Source organism: Anabrus simplex, chromosome 1 (genome assembly GCF_040414725.1).
Source record: "Anabrus simplex isolate iqAnaSimp1 chromosome 1, ASM4041472v1, whole genome shotgun sequence".
NCBI classification, from domain to species: domain Eukaryota; kingdom Metazoa; phylum Arthropoda; class Insecta; order Orthoptera; family Tettigoniidae; genus Anabrus; species Anabrus simplex.
In genome coordinates this window covers 23,445,550-23,464,373 of record NC_090265.1, presented here as the reverse complement: position 1 = coordinate 23,464,373, position 18,824 = coordinate 23,445,550, and positions in this window count along the sequence as shown.

The following is an 18,824-nucleotide window of genomic DNA, read 5'->3' as shown; positions in this document are numbered from 1 at the left end:
AACTTTTTACCTACTACAGAATAGCTTTATCAATTATTCAGTGATGCTGCGTTATACTGAATATCTTCTTCTCTAGTCAAGGCTTTATCCTTGCAGTTTTCAATGCCAATGCTAATCAATTCTACAGTTGTGTATTTTAATACATAATGCATATTTAATTAATCATCTTATATATTCTTGAATCATATTGTTATTTAAACATTGTATTTTATTATTATTTTTTTGCTATTTTGCTTTACGTCGCACCGACACAGACAGGTCTTATGGCGACGATGGGACCGGAAAGGCCTAGGAATGGGAAGAAAGCGGCCGTGGCCTTAATTAAGGTACAGCCCCAGCATTTGCCTGGTGTGAAAATGGGAAACCACGGAAAACCATCTTCAGGGTTGCCGACAGTGGGATTCAAACCCACTATCTCCCGATTACTGGACACTGGCCGCACTTAAGCGACATAGAGCTTGGTAAACATTGTAATTAACCTTTCTTTCTTAACTTCTCTTCTTTCTCAATAGTTTTGCAACTTAATCAACTCCTAGATCGCAATATGTCCATTCCCTTCGATTGCTTTTTCATTTTGTTTTGTGTCTTTTTTACAGTGTTGGTCTTATTTCTTATTCTTATTTTGTCTTTACCACTGTCATTACAATCTTATACATTACGACTTCGCGTTATTCTGAACTTCCTTGACATTTTATATAATTTATTCATTATGTTTAACTTCGTTGTCAGTACTCACGTTCATCCCGAGTTGATTGAGTCTTATTTCTGGAAAATAGCGGAATGGCACAATACATTTCTGAACTAGATTTGTGCTAAAAGCACTTACCTTGTTCAACAGGTTTTAAGGTTTAAATTGTTTCCAGAATTCTTTTTTCGGGAAGCTTTGATCTGAATTGAGTTTTTGTCCTTGTAAACATGCTGAAAAATAGTCTCACAGAGTCGGCATTGCTACAGTATGTAGAAATGGTGACTGCATCTGTCTTGGCAGTGTCCGCTGAACATCAGTTCTCTCCGGTTTCTTAAAAACTGAGGAAAAACCTGGGATTTTCAGAAAATACAGGAATAATGAATCTGTTCTCTGCATTGTGACACGTGATGAAAAACCAACATTGGAAACAATCATTGAGAATGGGACCACTAAAACTGAGACGATCAGGCCTTCTGAGCGTGCCACTATTCTAAAATTTGAACTTCATTGACGGTTTTCCATCACATGTCACATACATTTCACCTGGCATGTGTTTCCTCTCAATCTTAGATTTTCAAGTTTTTTGCTCTGCTCTTAACTATTCGTGCTGACCCTACAGAGACAGACTGTCAATTCCGAATTTTTAACACACTGATTTCATCCTGTTTTTAAAATTATATCACACTGCAAAATTTTTTAGACTACGAGGTCCACAACCTCACTATAAACACTTATTGTTCGTTTCCGTCTTATCTCGTTTGTTTTCATTCTTTTCTTCATAGGTTTTAACACACTTTTTAGCTTCAATTATGTAAAATGTTAACTTTTTTTCACTGAAGATGTCTCAAACGAGTTGATTATTACTCCATCTAATGACGGAAATGTGTATATATTGGATTGTTTTTTATTTCCGTCATGTCTCTTTTGCTTTTCATTTGTTCCTTCATTATGTTTTTTTAACACATTTTTAGCTTCTATTATGTACATAACTTTAACCCCCTTTTTCCCTGAAGATGGCTCAAACGAGTCAAAACATGTTTGACTATTACTACTCCATCTAATGGTGGAGTTGTTGTTATGTATTGAATAAGAGGACATATTAAATTTACCTTTGTCAAGTGAAAACCATCAATACGGAATGATTCTAATATCTTGTAATAAGACTTTCACGGCTGATGTCAGCCGACAAGATATATTTACTCTTGTTTTGGGATAATGAGCCATGTTGTGTCAGACGGGTCTGTACCAGAGGGAAGAGGAGCATCCTTTCTCAGCTTTACAAGCTAATAGATTCAGTAGAAAATCTACTGGGTCAATGACCTACATGTTAGGCCCCTTTAAACAACAAGAACCATCATCAGAAATTCTATCGAGAGCGCTGATGATCTCTTCCTCAATCTGAGCAGAAACAGGAAGGCACATGAGAGAGAAATACAAAATTTCTAATAAAGAAATTATAAAAGCTCAATCCACCTATTCAATATGGTACATACACTGTCTGACAAAAAAAGTTAAGTACCCAGAAGGAGTGGTTGAAAGTGAATGAAACTAAATATGCTCAAAGACCATATGGGGTGCCAGGTCAGTAGGGTGTCACCCCTCCCTGGCCACAATGCATGCACTTATGCGGTTCAGAATGGTGTCAAACAGCCTTTGGATCCTCTTCTGAGGCAAATTTATCCACAGTTGTTGTAGCTGTCCCTCCAGACCCCAACAGTTGGTACTGGGACGGATTCCCCTTCCAATGTCATCCCACACGTGTTCAATGATGGAGAGGTCCGGGGATCTTGCTGGCCACAGGATGACCTCATCATGCTCTAGGCAGTCCATAGACACACATGCTGTGTGTGGACATGCATTATCTTGTTGGAACACTGTCCCAGGCTGCTGTGCCATAAGGGGTAGGATGTGGGGGCGCAGAATGTCTGTGACATATCGCTGTGCCATCAAAGTCTGCCGGAGCACTATTAGAGGTGACCTGAACGCATATCCTACGGCTCCCCAGACCATGATGCTACGGATAACGCCTGTGCGTCTTTCCACAATATGGGAAGGATCTGCCCTCGATGCCGCCAAACCTTCACACAATGGTCACCAGAGGTTATGGAGAAGCGGGACTCATCACTGAACATGACACGACGCCAGTCATCCTCTGTCCATGCCTCCCGGGCAAGGCACCACTCCAAACGCAGGCATTGGTATTCTGCTGTCAATGGCAACCGATGCATGGTGTTCTAGGACCCCAATCTGGCGGATGCGAGTCATCGAGACACTGTGCGGGAACTCGCAGGATGTTGTCGAGTCCCCAGTATGTTCGTGAATAGGGTGTGCCAAAGTTATGGGATCCCGCAATGCTTAGTGCACTATATGGCGGTCCTTCCTCGGGAGTGAGGGGTTTTTCTTGGTCGACCCAAATGTTCACAATGGGATTGGGTGCCCTAATGTACCTATTGAGCCCAACATCGGGCCACTGTGACATCTGGGTGGTCCACATCCCTGGCAACTGCACGATGCGATCAACCAGCCTTATACAGTCCCACAATGCGGCCTCTGTCAAATGCTGTCTACTAGTGGATAGGCTGTCACAGGTGCTTCGTACTGTACTCACAGCAGTTGACTGGTAACAACAGAACGGGTGGTCGTTCTACACATTACATCATCATCAATGTCCCACTCCAGCTGCCCGGGTGTGGTTAACAAGCCTCCTCCACTCCTTTCTGTCCTTCTACTTTTCCTGCTCCATTACTTCCACCACATCCAATCCAGCTTCTCTAATGTCTTTCCAAATCTGATCCATCCACCTTCTTCTCGGTCTTCCTACTGGTCTCTTTCTCTTAACTTCTCTTTCCAATTACCTTCTTACAACCCGTTCCTTTCCCATTCTTTTTACACGTCCGAACCATCTCAGTCTTGCTTTCTGTATGTTCTGTACTAATGGTTTTATATTTAGCTCTTCTTTAATTTTAATATTTTTAATTCTATCTCTTTTTGTCTTTTTAACCAATGTTCTTAAAAATTTAATTTCTACTGCTTGGATCTTACTATCTTGTCTCTTATTAGCTACCAGCGTTTCTAGCCCGTTTGTTACAATTGATATGAAATACTGTTTGCATAATTTCGTTCTTTTGGGTACTTCATCATCCCATAAAAGCTCTCTGACTTGATGATAAAATGTTTTACCTTTCCTTAGTCTGTTATTAATTTCAGGATTGATTTCATTACTTCCATTAATAATGCTACCCAGATATGTAAACTGTTCTACATTCTCTAACCGTTCTCCGTCTATGTTCACTTGGCTTCTCTTTTCCACAGTGCATGACTACAGTTTCCTTTTTACTAATTACCATTCTGAACTCCTACAGATTTTAATTCCAAATGTCTAGTCTCCTTTGTTCTTCCTTTTCTCGCTTTCCCCAAATCACCACATCATCTGCAAATACCAAAGCATTCACTTCATCACTACTGATACTCTGTTTTACATGCTTTTGAATTCATCCACATCAATATAATAAACAATGATGGTGACAGTGCACTTCCTTGCTTGAGACTTTTTTTTTTTTTTGTATAAAATGTTTCAGAGTCACCACTCCCCACTTGTACACTGCTTTTACTCTCATGAAACAACATTTTTATCTTGTTAATTAATGATTTTGGTACATTCCTTTTCAGTAGACATTCCCATACATGTTTTCTCTTAACTGTATCATAAGCTTTTTCCAAATACAAAAATACGAAGATGATTTCCTTGTTCCTTTCCAGATGTTTTTCCATTATCGTTCGCACTGTAAATATAATGTCTATTGTTGATCTATTCGGTCTAAAGCCGTATTGTTCTTCCTCTAACTGTGTTTCTACACATTACAGATCCTTGTAAATCTAATAATTTACTCACACATCACTGGTATGCACGTATACCAAAATGGGAGAATATTGGACCATTCCTTCTGGGTACTTAACTTTTTTTTGTCAGGCAGTGTATAAACATTTAAAAATAGAACATGTTGTGAACTCTCATTAGGCCTTCTTCAGGTAAATAATCTAGACAGAGTTAACAGCCAAAATGACATATTAAAACTAGACACAGTACTTTATAACCAGCATGCTAAAATATTGATCTAAATATAAACACATCAAGACCCTAAACTGACATAATTTTAAATACATATTAAAATGGGACAGTGAATTTTTATACATCCAGTATAAAATACCTCAATTCTTTCTCTCCAGTCGTTCCACTCATGACTGAGTATCGTGAGCCAAGGACTTTGTTGTTTCTTTTACGACCTGATGCCATTCTGTACGAACTTGCATTTTCCAGATAGTAATTCTCCATTGTAAGTCTTACTCGATCAACCCATCTTTTTGTGACCTGTCCCCGTGACCTTGTGCTGGAAACTTTTCCTTGGACAATTTTTCCACGTAGTCATCCTCTCTTCGTCACAAAAGGAAAAGAAAAATTCCACCTAATCAATACATTTATTTACATGTAAAATATTACTTATCTAGGACCGGTTTTGACCCTTTATAGGTCATCCTCAGCTATATCAGAATCATATTTACATTTTTATCTTATGCCTCATAAGGACCTTTAAGACATACTATTTTATACTTTCAATAGAAACTTTTCTTAAAAATCTTACAAAATTACAAGCATTGTGATAAAATTACAAACTTTATCTTACTATACACATGCAATTATGGCTGAAAGAATTCGTCTTTAAGCTTATTAAGCACTTATCATAGGTATTTTGCTTATTCTGCTGAATTAAGCCTCATTTTATAAATGTGTAATCGTATTTGAGATAAGTGCTTAATAAGCTTAAAGACAAATTCTTTCAGCCATAATTGCATGTATATAGTAAGATAAAGTTTGTAATTTTATCACAATGCTTGTAATTTTGTAAGATTTTTAAGAAAAGTTTCTATTGAAAGTATAAAATAGTATGTCATGAAGGTCCTTATGAGTAAGATAAAAATGTAAATATGATTCTGATATAGCTGAGGATGACCTATAAAGGGTCAAAACCGGTCCTAGATATGTAATATTTTACATGTAAATAAATGTATTGATTAGGTGGAATTTTTCTTTTCCTTTTGTGACGATTGGTAAATATCAATATGGAAAAATGAAGTTTACAAATCAAGATGTCATCCTCTCTTCTCATAATGTGACCGAAGAATTGCAGGATTCTTTGATACACAACTTGGCATAGACTTTCTTGTATTCCAATTTCCCGAATGACAGAATCATTTGTTTGCCTGGCTGTCCACAGTATTCACAACATCTTACAAGTAACTATTCTCATTTTGGTTCCGTATTGAAGTTGACGTATGTCTCAAATATTATTACAATATTTTAAGTCCACCTGTTCAATACAATACATTGAATACATTGAATAGGTGCAGGCACTGGTTGAACAGTTTACCCCCCCTCTCTCCTCAGGAATCGCTCACGCTGGTGCTTCTGTTGACTTAGCAATTTTTTCTCTCCACTTAGCAGGAGTATCATCAATTCTAGGGGCCGTTAATTTTATTACTACAATACATTGAATAGGTGGACTTAAAATATTGTAATAATATTTGAGACATTCACAACATCCTCTCCAACACCACATTTCAAAGGCGTTGATTCTGTTCCTGTCTTTAGCTTGTATGGACCAAGTTTCGCATCCATACAGGAAGATTGAGAACACAAGCAAATGGACTAATCTTTTCTCTGTACTCGTAGATATTGCTCTATCTTGCCAGATCATCTTTAATTTTGCCATAGCTGTACATCGTAGAATGATGCGACATTTGATTGCTTTTTCGCAGCTACTTGTATCCTTGATTATTGGTCCAAGATAAGGAAACTGACAGACTCTTTGGAGATTGTTCAGGTGCTGTGGCAGCTGAATCTCTGCACCTTTGTTGACAATCATTAGTTTTATCTTGCTCCAGTTAATTTCCATGCCAAGATTGTGACTTTCCTGTTGTACACAATCCATTATTTCGACAAGCTCCTGTACACTACTGGCTACAAGTGTCAACCTTTCAAAATACCTACTAAGAATACTGGACACATAGAGACAGACGATAATTAAAAACGTGGTCCGCAAGTAATAATATCATCTTGAAGATCTAACATCACTGGAATGTCAGCGCCAATCTCAAGAACAGATACTCAAGACAAAGAAAGATACTGTGTGTCATTTTGTAAATAATTTTAGAGTGTTAAAGTGTTCAAAATTTTGTTTCATCAAGTCTCTTTTTAAGCACATTGTTAACAAATTGGCAGGGTAAATAAATGAATACAGAAGCTGGTAGCATTCTACTTCTAGTCAACACACATTTACACAGTTCATGCCCTCTCTACTGTTCATTCACACTAATACACACGGACTATGGTCAGTAATATTAGTCTCATCCAGTCATTCACCCACCTTGTTGCTGCTGTCACGGTCTACAGCACGGGTTCTCAAACATTTTCGGTCGCATCCCCATTCTGAAACATGAAATATCTAGCCCCTCCCCTCAATAGGCTACTTGGCACAAAAACGGATCACCGAGATCTACAGTATTTTCTTCTATTATTCAAAAGAATATTGGTAAAACCACACTTTGCTTTTGGGTGTAGAATTAATGTTCCTAGTGGGATCAGAAGTTGAAGTGGAAGAACAATGTACTTCAATTAAATTTGAATCTTGTTCTTTATTATGACTGAGTATTTTCGAAGGCAGGCAAACACTCGATAAATCATTTCCATGGGGTTTCTTTTTAACACTGCTAACACACCATTTATCCATGTTTATGGCGATACTTGTACTGCATCAGTTTATTGTAAATTGGGCTAACCACTTCCACTAAACATGCACTAGAATTCACCTTTTCACTTACTGTCTTTGAACTAACTGCAAAGGCCTGGCTGAATGGCAGAAACAGAAGAATCTATTCTTGTAAGGAAGTGGCAGTCAATTGTCAAGTGGCTTATTGTCATTAGTGGTTCTTAAGTGTTTGGTAAGGTGATACCGCTGCTGGTGGGTGGCGAGAGGTTGCTGCGTGGGAAATGTTACTCGTACCTTTTCTCAGAATACGTGCTTGCAGGATCTACTGGCCAGTTCTTGAAAATACGACAGGAAAAGTACGAGTTTATTAGTCTTCAATAGCGGTGGAAGAGCTGCCTGCCTAGGTTCATAGATGTGAGAATCTGAGGACAGCAATATTTGTTACAAAATATGAAATATAAATATTTCAATCAGAGCCGGCACCCCACTTTATCACTCTCTGCGTCCCCCACTTTGAGGACCAGTGGTCTACAGTTCACAGCCTACACACACGTCAGTTTTGCAGTTCAGGATGGCATCCGCTGTCCACACTCCGGTAGAACTCCACTCACAGCCCTATTCCAAAATCCAATGTTCTCTTCCACGCTGCACCAGAACACGCCATGTTCTCTTCCAGCAGGAGGTCCAAGAGCCACGCCCACGATGACAGCACTCGACCACTGACTGGAAACTCAACTCAAACTAACTGGCATTTTTTTTTTTCTCTCTTCGGGAGGGCCCCCGAAGCCCGCTCCCCCCGCATGACCATCGACTCAATCTACATGGCCTCCGACATGCTATTATTTCTAAGAAGAAGAAAGAGAGAGCAGGGAGGAGTGGGAGGTGATACAAGGAGTATCTGCCGGTTTCCGAGTCAGACTCGCTACCACGGCAAGAGTTTGTATTAGGTATATGGTGTTGAAGTATGGTATTGAAGGGTCAGGGAAAAGCCACATAGGCAGAAAGAAGAAAGAGCCTACATGTAAAACCTGACATCTTGTGTTAGTACATGCAAGGATGTGGGCTGGATAAAGTCCAGAGGTTGTGTTAGTTAGGAATAGGTGTCATGCAATCATAACCATTTCCTTGCAATTTTTGTTATTATGGGGATCAGTCCTTCTTGTCACTGCCGGGTCGGCTCGGGTCTGCTAGCGTCTGGGCTTTGGGCCACAGGTTCGTCCCATTGTCCAGCAGCCAGCAGTCCCTGGTGCCAAGTCTCCTTTTGGAGAGGGGGGAATTAGAGCCAAGCCTTGCATGAAAGGGGCTATCTTCTTCCTCCTGTCGATGTCCCTCTATGCGGTGTTGTTGGAACACACTTGTCACTGCAGATCTAAAACTAAGGTTATTAATAACATATGTATATACAAGTTCTCATTGGAGTGCCGGCTGTTTGCCTGCTCTCGTGTCCAGCGTTCAACCTACATAGGAGTGAGATAACTTATTAAACTTATTAAACTGTTTATAGGGCACGGGCTGGTGTTCCGCTCCCATGTCTCTGTCGGGGCGCGGGGTGGATTGATACGTCCTTGGCCGTCTGGCTGCGTTGCCGTCGTCTTCTTAGGTTGTACTTTTTGTCAATCTTCCTCGCCTGGTCCCTGGGTCTAGGACAGCTGAAACATATGAAGCATATTTACATATTTACATAGGTGTCTGCAGTGTGTGGGTTTATGTGGTATATAGGTGTCAGCTTGGCAGGAGTGGGTTGGCTATCGGCCCCTTGCCCACCCAACCCTGTGGCTGAACAGAATGTGCTTCGGTGTAGGATACTTTTTGTACAGATCGACATCGTAGCGTCCGATCCCGCTTATTAACGGGTTGATCTTATTACTCCATGACTTTTTGTACATGTTTAGTGTCTGTTTACGTATTTGGTGCCTTATTGAGCTGACTTTTGCAATACTGCATAGTTGGCGTATTGACGTGTCGTAAGGGAGTCTGGTCGCTGCTCGTAGGCATTTATTTTGTATTAATTCCAGCTTATCCAGGTTCATCATTGCAGTGAACCCCCACGCTGGGGCTGCGTACATGATTATTGGTCTGATTAGGGCCTTATACATGTTTATGGCTACTTCCGTGTTAATACTGGACTTTTTGTTCAGTATAGGATATAGCTGGCTAAGTCGTATGTGTGCTTTTCTTTGGATATCATTGATGTGGTGTAGCATGGTGAGCTTTCTGTCTAGGACTACTCCTAGGTATTTTACTTTGTCATGCCACACTATATCTTCGTTGAAAAGCTTTAGCGCTTTTATGTTGACTGGCCTGCGTGTGAGTCTGTTCTTCTTAGTGAACAGCACTGCTTGGCACTTGTCAACATTGACTTTGAGGCGCCATTTCGTTAGCCAAGGCTCGAGTTCTTAGTGCTACTTGTAGCCTCTTTCGAGCGCACGCTAGCTGTGGATGTTGAACTGAGATAGCGGTGTCATCAGCGTAGAGGTGTGTGGTAGTGAGTTCTGTAGTAGGCATGTCGTTTGTATACAGGACGAAGAGGATTGGGCCGATAAGGGACCCTTGGGCTACACCCGCTCTAATCCTGCGTGTACTTGACAGCGTGTTGCGTACGTCTACTTTGAACTCTCGGCCCTCCAGATAAGATTTAATAAGTCTTATATAGCCTGGGTGGAATTCGTGGTCTATTAGTTTCGCTAGTAGGCCTTCGTGCCAGACTTTGTCAAATGCTTTCTGGATATCAAGGAAAACCGTTCCTGTGTCTCTTCGTTTGTTGAGACCTATGGTGGCTTGTTCTATGAATCGAGTGAGCAGTTGTGGGGCAGAATGTGCGTTCCTAAAGCCAAACTGCTCGTTGCGAATTATACCTTTTTCCTTGATATGCCCTATTAACCTTTTCAGTAGTATTTTCTCGAATACTTTACTGAGGGCGTCCAGAAGGCTGATGGGCCTGTAGTTGTTGGGGTCTGACTTGTCTTTGCCTGGTTTTCCAAATACGAGGATCCTAGCCCTTTTCCATTGTTCAGGGTAATATTGGAGTCTGAACATTGCATTGAAGATGCTGGTAAGTAGTGTTAGGGCTTTGTGAGTTAATTTCTTAATAATTATATTCTGGATCTCGTCTGGGCCGGGCGCCTTCTTGGAGTTAAGATGACCTGTAATCCACTTAATTTCGTGTATATTTGTCCTCTTAACCTCCACCTTAGGTGCGTTTTCAAGGAATTCTGCTACCTTTGCCTCAGTTTGCCTGATGAAGGCTGGGTCAGATGGTATTTCGTTTGGAGTGAAAGCCGCCTCTATGGAGTCCGCTATGATTTCGGCTTTATCACGGTTCTCGTATACCGGGCCGTTAGGTCCCTTGATGGTAGGGATGTTGTGTGTTTCTCGCGTGAAGTGTCTCGCTAAGTTCCACACTGGCCTGGTGTTGGTGTCGAAAAGTTTGAGGTGGTTGTTCCACTTTTCCGACCTGTATTCCAGTAGTTGAGTTTGTATTTCTGTGTTTAGTTCGTTTTTCATCTCGCAGTCTTCGTCTCTGTGATGTCGAGCCCAGTTACGCCTGTGGCTGTTGCGCCTGCGTATTAATTCTTTTATGTGCGCTGGAATCTCGAAAAGAGGTGATTCTCTGTGTTTGCTTAGCGGTATGCTCGCAGTTGTGGCTGTTTGAATTGCTTCTACAAGGGTTTTGACTGCTTCGTCAATTTGGGCTGTGCTGTCTATTAGCATGCTTTCGCTTCCCTGTAGGAGTGTGTCTAGCTTGCGTTCGAATTTGCCCCAGTTGGCTGCTTTATAGTTGAGCCGGCGTCTGGGGTTTTTCTCATATTCCTCTGGGTTCGCATCTAGTGTAAATATCACTGGTTGGTGCCTCGACCCCAGGTCGTTCACTACCTTTATGCTATGCCTTTGAGGAATATGTCGCAATAGGGCTATGTCAAGTATGTCGGATACGTGATCGTTCGGTGCTAGGAACGTGGGCTCACTGGGGGGCTGTTACCACATAGTCCTGGGAAAGCATGTGGTCATACAGCCTTGTGCCTGCTGGGTTTGGTTTCAGGCATCCCCACGTGGCGTGTTTCGAGTTTAAGTCCCCTCCTAGCACTGTGTTTCGATTTAGTCCTAGTACTGTTTCTATGTCCTGAGTGTTTAGGCTTGTCGGTCTGGAGTATGCTGCTATGACATTTATAAGTGTTCCCTGCACTGGTAGGGCTATTCTGCATGCCTCCAGCGTGACCACCTCTGGTATGTCTACCTCCATGTGCTTGATGTCCTTCCTTACCAGGACTGCCACTCCTCCAACTTTGTTAGCCTTATCGCTTCTGTGCATTTTGTAGCCTCTTATAGTGAACTTCCTCCCCGGAGGGAGGAAGGTCTCTGTTAGGAGAGCTACGTGTATTGTGTTCACGGCTAGGAAGGCTTCGAGTTCATATTTCCTAGACCTGACGCCCTGGCAGTTCCATATTAGAACTCGAAGCTCCTGCGTGTTATTGTTATTATTATTATTATCTTCGTTGGGTTGTTCAGCCATCCGGGGTTAGGAGTTCGGAGATTGCATTAGCCAGGTCCCTTAGCCAGGGGTAGGGGGCATGTTGGCCATCATAATCCCAGTGGTTATGGCTACCGAGAGGTTCAGGTTCGGAAAGAAGGTTTTCAGGATTTCTTCTATCCTTTCCCTGAATGCCTTTACTGCCATGTTCCCCGCTGGATGTTGTGCCTGTAACTGTGTAGTTGGTGAGATTGGTGCGGTGAGAGGGGGGGGCGAGGGGGGTGGTGATGCGGATGCCGGCTGACTATCGGCAGGTTCTCTGCGGGGGGGTGGAGCTGGCCTGGGGTGGGCCTTCTAGCAGCTCGGGAAGTGCTGGTGTGGACTTAACCTGCCTTTGTTTGTTTACTTGGGACTGGGCCTTCTTGTTGTTGTTATTTGAGGTCTTAGCTCGGACGGTGGTGGGGGGTGGTTGGGCTGAGGGCCGGTGGTTGTGTTTACCTACCGTCCGTACGGGCTTGAAATTTAAAATGCCTCCGCCTGGTGGGCGCTGGTTGTCTGAAGGACCTTGCTTTTGGCCCTTTGTGCCTGACGGGCCTGCGAGACCTGAAGGGTCCTTTGTACCTGATGGGCCTGGGTTCTTTTTGCGTGAAGCGCCTGTGCCTGAGGGGCCTGCTTGGGCCTTAGGGTTGCCACGCTTATTACCCTTTGGCCCTTTGCCTTGATGAGCGGCTTCGTAGTCCTTGCGGCTAGGACAGTCTTTAAAATTGGCCGCGTGTTTTCCCCCGCAGTTAGCACACTTAGAGTACGCGGGGTCATTGCCGTGGGGGCAGTCGCGGGACAAGTGGGAGGCGGCGCATCTGCGGCATCTGGGCTCCAGTCGGCACGCCGCCCCTGGATGGCCATGTCTCTGACACACTCCACATTGGGGGCCAGTGGCTGGGGGGCGGTATGGCTCGACCGACACCAGCATGTTCGCGAGCATCCGCATTTTCCGCAGATTGCCCGCGTCTGGGGTGTCCGCCACGGCAACTAGGAATAGGTTGCCCTTGGCTGGCCTGTTCTCTGCTCGCATCCGCACAACGGAGAATGCGGGGATATCCTGTGCTTTCAATGCAAGCTGGATTTCGTCCGCGTTACTTCCGTTAACGGGGGTCCTGACTACGAACCGCTTCATAGTGCTATTGGGCAATATTCTTACAAAGGTAATATTTAGCCGTTTTAGCACTTCGATAGCGGTTTCATAGCTCTCAAAGCTCATCATGTGTAGCTGGATCGCTTCATGTGCGTCTACTCTCGGCCTAGAGAAATAATATTTTCTCTCTTCATGCGGCAGCTTTTTGAGGAGCTCCGTTTCGAGTGTCTTTGTGTTTGTAGTGTAGACCGTAAGGGGTGGGGGGGTTGACCCCTTACGGGTGATCTGTTTCTTCTGTTGTGGTGGTGGAGGTGGGCTCTGACGAGTCTGCCTCTTGTGTGTGGAGTGCTGGGGTTGGGTTGAGCCGATAGATGTTTCGGTGCTACTATCGACTCGGGTACTTGGCTTATTTCTCCCGCCTGCCTGGGCCTTGCGGCTCAGGGGCTGAGTTACTTTCCCTTTCCCCTTCCCCCTCTTCCTCCCTTTTGCCTCCCTGAAGCCGTCACCCTGGTTTCCCGGCTGGGTGGCTGGGACCTCGGGTTCGGTTACCCCATGCTGGCTGAGTCTCTCTCCCTCGGAGCTCTCAGATTCGGCCTCCCGGGATGCGCCTGAAAGGTTGATCACCAGTGGGGCCTCGTCCGACTCCGAGTTTCCCGCTCGCCCGGGTGGGGGTTGGACTTTAGTTGGCGCCATCCGCCGAGTCCATCTGTCCCTCTTATTCCATCCCTTGTGCGCTGTTGTCTTCGCGCTCGGGTTTGCGAAACTGGGTCCCGCTTTCCCGGCGTCCGACGAGCTGACCACTGGGTTGGGTTTGAGGGTTCGGTTCATGTTAGGTTGAGGATTAGCCTCCATTTTATGTTCGTGTTTCTCCACAGTCGCTGGCTCAGTGGAGCCATACGACTGTTCCTTCCCGTGTTCGGGTTCTGGCACATCGGGGGCTAGCCCTGGTTCCCGGTCGCCCGAGCACAACGTCACGCACTCCAGCTCAGCTTCCAGGCTTCGCCTGCTCTTATTTCGGGGGTCAGCCCTGTGGCTGGCCGGCCGATTGGGGAGCGGCTGCACTGGTATGTGCGAGCTGGCTTGTACTGACGGGGTGGTGATAAGAGATGTTATGGTGGTGGTAGTATTTGTAGTGGTGGCGCACGCATAGTTGTGCATAGCGTACCCCGTCAGGTAAACTCCAGTTGTCAGGTTTACTTGCTGAGAGTCAGGTGTGCAGTCTGCTCCCAGCTCCTCTAACACTTGTCGTCTCCCGCTCGCAGAGTACGCTAGGCGCTGAGTCACCTCCAGCTCCCGCTCGGCCGGGTCATTGACCCGAGCGAGAGCCGGTAGCGACAAGCTATGCGCGCTTGTAGCATTCCACCCTGCAGACATATTCAATATATTATTACTAAACAATATATTGCCGGTGGGAGTATTTGGCGGGGGGCGGCGCTGTGATAACTGCGCTTTGCCCTCCGCTGATGTATTGACGGCCGTAGAGTGGTCAGAGTGCCGTGATAACGACAGCTCCTCACTCTCCGTCATTTCTTGAAGTTCTTGAAGTTCGTAGATGTTTGTCTGTATGGTTCCAGGCTTGCCGACAAATTGCTCTTTACGAAGCGTAACATTGCTCTTTCTGGAAAAACAAGCCTGGTCCCGTGTGTGTAGCTGTTGGGACATACGAAAGCGAACTAGGCCACAGAATCCCTATCTAACCCTAGGTACCGAGAGGCGGTAACCGGTTGGGACAGGTAGTGTAGTCTCTCGAAGTTCTCGGTGAAAGGAGAGAGAAAGCGCAGCGAGAGGCACGTACGTGCTTCCACTACGGCAGTCAACTCATCCTTGTAAACTAACTGGCAAGTCACTCCTGTCTTATATACCTGTGACAGTCATTCCAGAACAGTCTGGAGGCTGGATCTATCCAGAAACCTTGGGAGATGGAAGACTCCAGGTTAATCATCTTGTAATGCCGCGCTGCCTTGGCTGGAAGATAGAGGGGCCTAGCACCTAAGCCCAACCCTGAGTGATGTGGCTGGCCCTTCTCAATGCCGGCAATTGGAATGGCGGATGTACAGGCCTCCCACACTCCAATATCTATTTTAAGATATTTTTCATAACTGTTTGTTAGCTGAAGATGACCTAACAAAGGTTGAAACGTACTAATTTTTAATAGGACTATATATATATATATATATATATATACCATTTAGGTTTAAGTATTGAATAGGTGGACCATTACAAATACATTCTTACAAAGAATTACTGTCATAAATTGTCAAGTCAGAAACGAATATGAAATTTATCACTTTGATTTTTTTTTTTGTTAGTTGTTTTACGTCGCACCGACACAGATAGGTCTTACGGCGACGATGGGACAGGAAAGGGCTAGGAGTGGGAAGGAAGCGGCCGTGGCCTTAATTAAGGTACAGCCCCAGCATTTGTCTGGTGTGAAAATGGGAAACCACGGAAAACCATTTTCAGGGCTGCCGACAGTGGGGTTCGAACCTACTATCTCCCGAATACTGGATATTGGCCGCACTTAAGCGACTGCAGCTATCGAGCTCGGTGAATACCATATTTAGCTGCAAAATAGGAGAAATAACAGCTATTCTGTTTCACATGATATACGACAGTTAAATGTGCTGGAAATCACAAAGAAAAGCTACATAGGAATCTCACAGTTTAAAGCAAGCAACAGGTGGTGGTATAGACAGAGGAACAATCTTTCTCTTTGAAGGACATCTCTATGCCAGCGATTGCCAAAGGACCATATCAAAAGAGTGGTGGGCTCTAGGACTGGTGTGCACTGTGGTAGGCTGGATTAACAGTACTCTCACCAGACCATGAACTTTATTGCAGGAACTCATCCACTTTCTGGCTGTCCATCCTTAGATTTCTTTGAGACAACACAGAATAAACCACGTCTGCATGTTTGTGTAGGTGCACCCGCTTCCCCTGACTCTTTCACACACAGCAGGTAAATTAGAGCCACACAAAATTCCCCATGCTCTTTAGCAAATCCTTTTCAACACACTTTTCAGTGTAGGTAATAAATATGGATCATCATCATCATCTTCATTTATTCTACCTTCTACACTTCAGAAAAAGGAAATGAAGCTGGAGAACGTGGGTGCACCAGTGATAGGACAGAGAAGTCAAGTATCTCGTCAAACAAGTGGAAGATTTTTCAACGATCAGTCAATGTCTTTGCACCTTTGGCTGCAAAAATAGTTGAAGGCTGTTGTGTTCTTCACAATTTTGTAGAGAAAGAGATGGCTACAGTACCATAAAAGGTCTAAATGATATCACACTTTCTCAAACATAATGAGGAACCTTGAAAGCAAAAGATATCAATAGTGCTCAATATTTTGTGAATGAAGAAGGCTCATTACCCTGGCAACTTAGTAAAATACAGAAGAGAAGTAAAGTTCGTTTTCTGTGAAATATCAACAATATTGTTAAGTAGTCTACAATTGCCTACTGGTACTGAAAGTGGTTTGTAAATAATAAAAAATAAAATTATTTATCACTACTTACCAAATGTATTTTTTTCCTTGTCAAATATATTCTCGAGATTTTGTGGCAAATCTGACACCGTTCCTCTGTCGTGTTTGTCCTGGATTTGTAGTCTTCAAGAGATTGGTCCCACACCACCGGTCGTTCCGACACTTTAAGTTATCAAGTTCTGAATGTTTGGTTGAAGGAGCTATACCAAATGAACGGAGAGTTGCTATAGTAGCCCCTGTATATAAAGGAAGGGGTGACAGACATAAAGCTAAAAATTACAGGCCAGTAAGTTTGACATGCGTTGCATGTAAGCATTGGGAAGGCATTCTTCTGATTATATTAGACATAAATAACTGGTTCGATAGAAGGCAATTTGGTTTTAGGAAAGGTTATTACACTGAAGCTCAAATTGTAGGATTCCAGCAAGATATAGCAGATATCTTGGATTCAGGAGGTCAAATGGACTGTATTGTGATTGACCTGTCTAAAGCATTTGATAGGGTGGATGATGGGTTACTGGCAAAAATGAGTGCAACTGGACTAGACAAAAGAGTGACAGGATGGGTGGCTATATTTCTAGAAAATAGATCTCAGGGAATTAGAGTAGGCAAAGCTTTATCTGTCCCTGTAATAATTAAGAGGGGAATTCCTCAAGGCAGTATTATTGGACCTTTTTCTTATATATATATATATATATATATATATATAAACGACCTGAGTAAAGGAGTGGAATCAGATGTAAGGCATTTTGCGGATGATGTTATTCTCTAAAGAGTAATAAATAAGTTACAAGATTGTGAGCAACTGCAAAATGACCCCGATAATGTTGTGAGATGGACAGTAGGCAATGGTATGATGATAAATGGGGCTGTGAGTTTCACAAATAGGAAAAGTCCTCTTGGGTTTTAATTAGTTGATGGGGTGAAAGTTCCTTTTGGCAATCATTGTAAGTATCTAGGTTTTTTTTTTTTTTTTTTTTGCTAGTTGCTTTACGTTGCACCGACACATATAGGTCTTATCCATTCAGGAATATTTGCCTGTTATCACACATTTGTCAGGATATTGTGTAAGAGCAGTTCTTCAAAGGTTGAAGTGTGAAATTTGTAAAACATCACTCATTTTGGATAGAACATTACCATTAACAGATGTTCAGGGTAATTATGAGCTTATAAAAAGTGTTGACAGTGAGGGGGGGGGGGGTCTGCATTGTCCCAACCCAGAAGTTATTAATGCCATTATTTTCACTTGCTTGACTGTCAAAACCTTGGTATCTGAGAAATATGAATACATGTTTATGAAGCACCCATCACAGCAAAATTTAGTTGTAACACTGGCAATATCTGTGATTAGAAAAGAAGTTGTATTACTTCTTGTGGGGTTGCCATGTGCTCAAGATGACCATACTCAAGAGAAAATTCTCTCTTACATTGTAAAAACAGGATGTAACATACTCCTTAACAATTATGTTTCACGTTGGTACTAACAACGTAAGACAAGCAGGTATAAGTACCAACATAGTTGGGGATGTGTGGGATCTGGTAAATGCAGCACGGATGAAATTTAAGAAAGCGGAGAATGTTATCAGTGGAATTCTGTGTAGGAGGGATACTGACTGGAGGGTGATTGGATATTACATGAGACTACGGAGTGGGTATGTAGGAGACTGGGAGTGAAATTTCTAGATCCTATTTTTTTTTTTTTTGCTATGGGCTTTACGTCGCACTGACACAGATAGGTCTTATGGCGACGATGGGACAGGAAAGGCCTGGTGTGAAAATGGGAAACCACGGAAAACCATTTTCAGGGCTGCCGATAGTGGGATTCGAACCTACTATCTCCCGGATGCAAGCTCACAGCCGCGCGCCTCTACGCGCACGGCCAACTCGCCCGGTTTTCTAGATCCTAATGGGTGGGTAGGAGATAGGGATCTGCCCTCAGATGGCCTTCACTTAAACTGCAGTTGTACATATAAGTTAGGAAATTTGTTTAGAAGGGTTATAGGGAGGTACATTCAGGGAAACAGAGTGGCCTAGGGAGCGGTGTTAAAGGAACAGGGAACTGGAAATCAAGTAGGGATGACATAAAACTGTTAGTGCTCAACTGTAGAAGTATTGTAAAGAAAGGAACAGAATTAAGTAATTTAATAGATATATACTTACCAGATATTGTAATAGGAGTTGAATCATGGCTGAGAAATGATATAATGGCTGCAGAAATTTTCTCACGGAAGTGGAGGGTGTATTGTAGAGATAGGACAGGAATGGTAGGAGGGGGGAATATTCA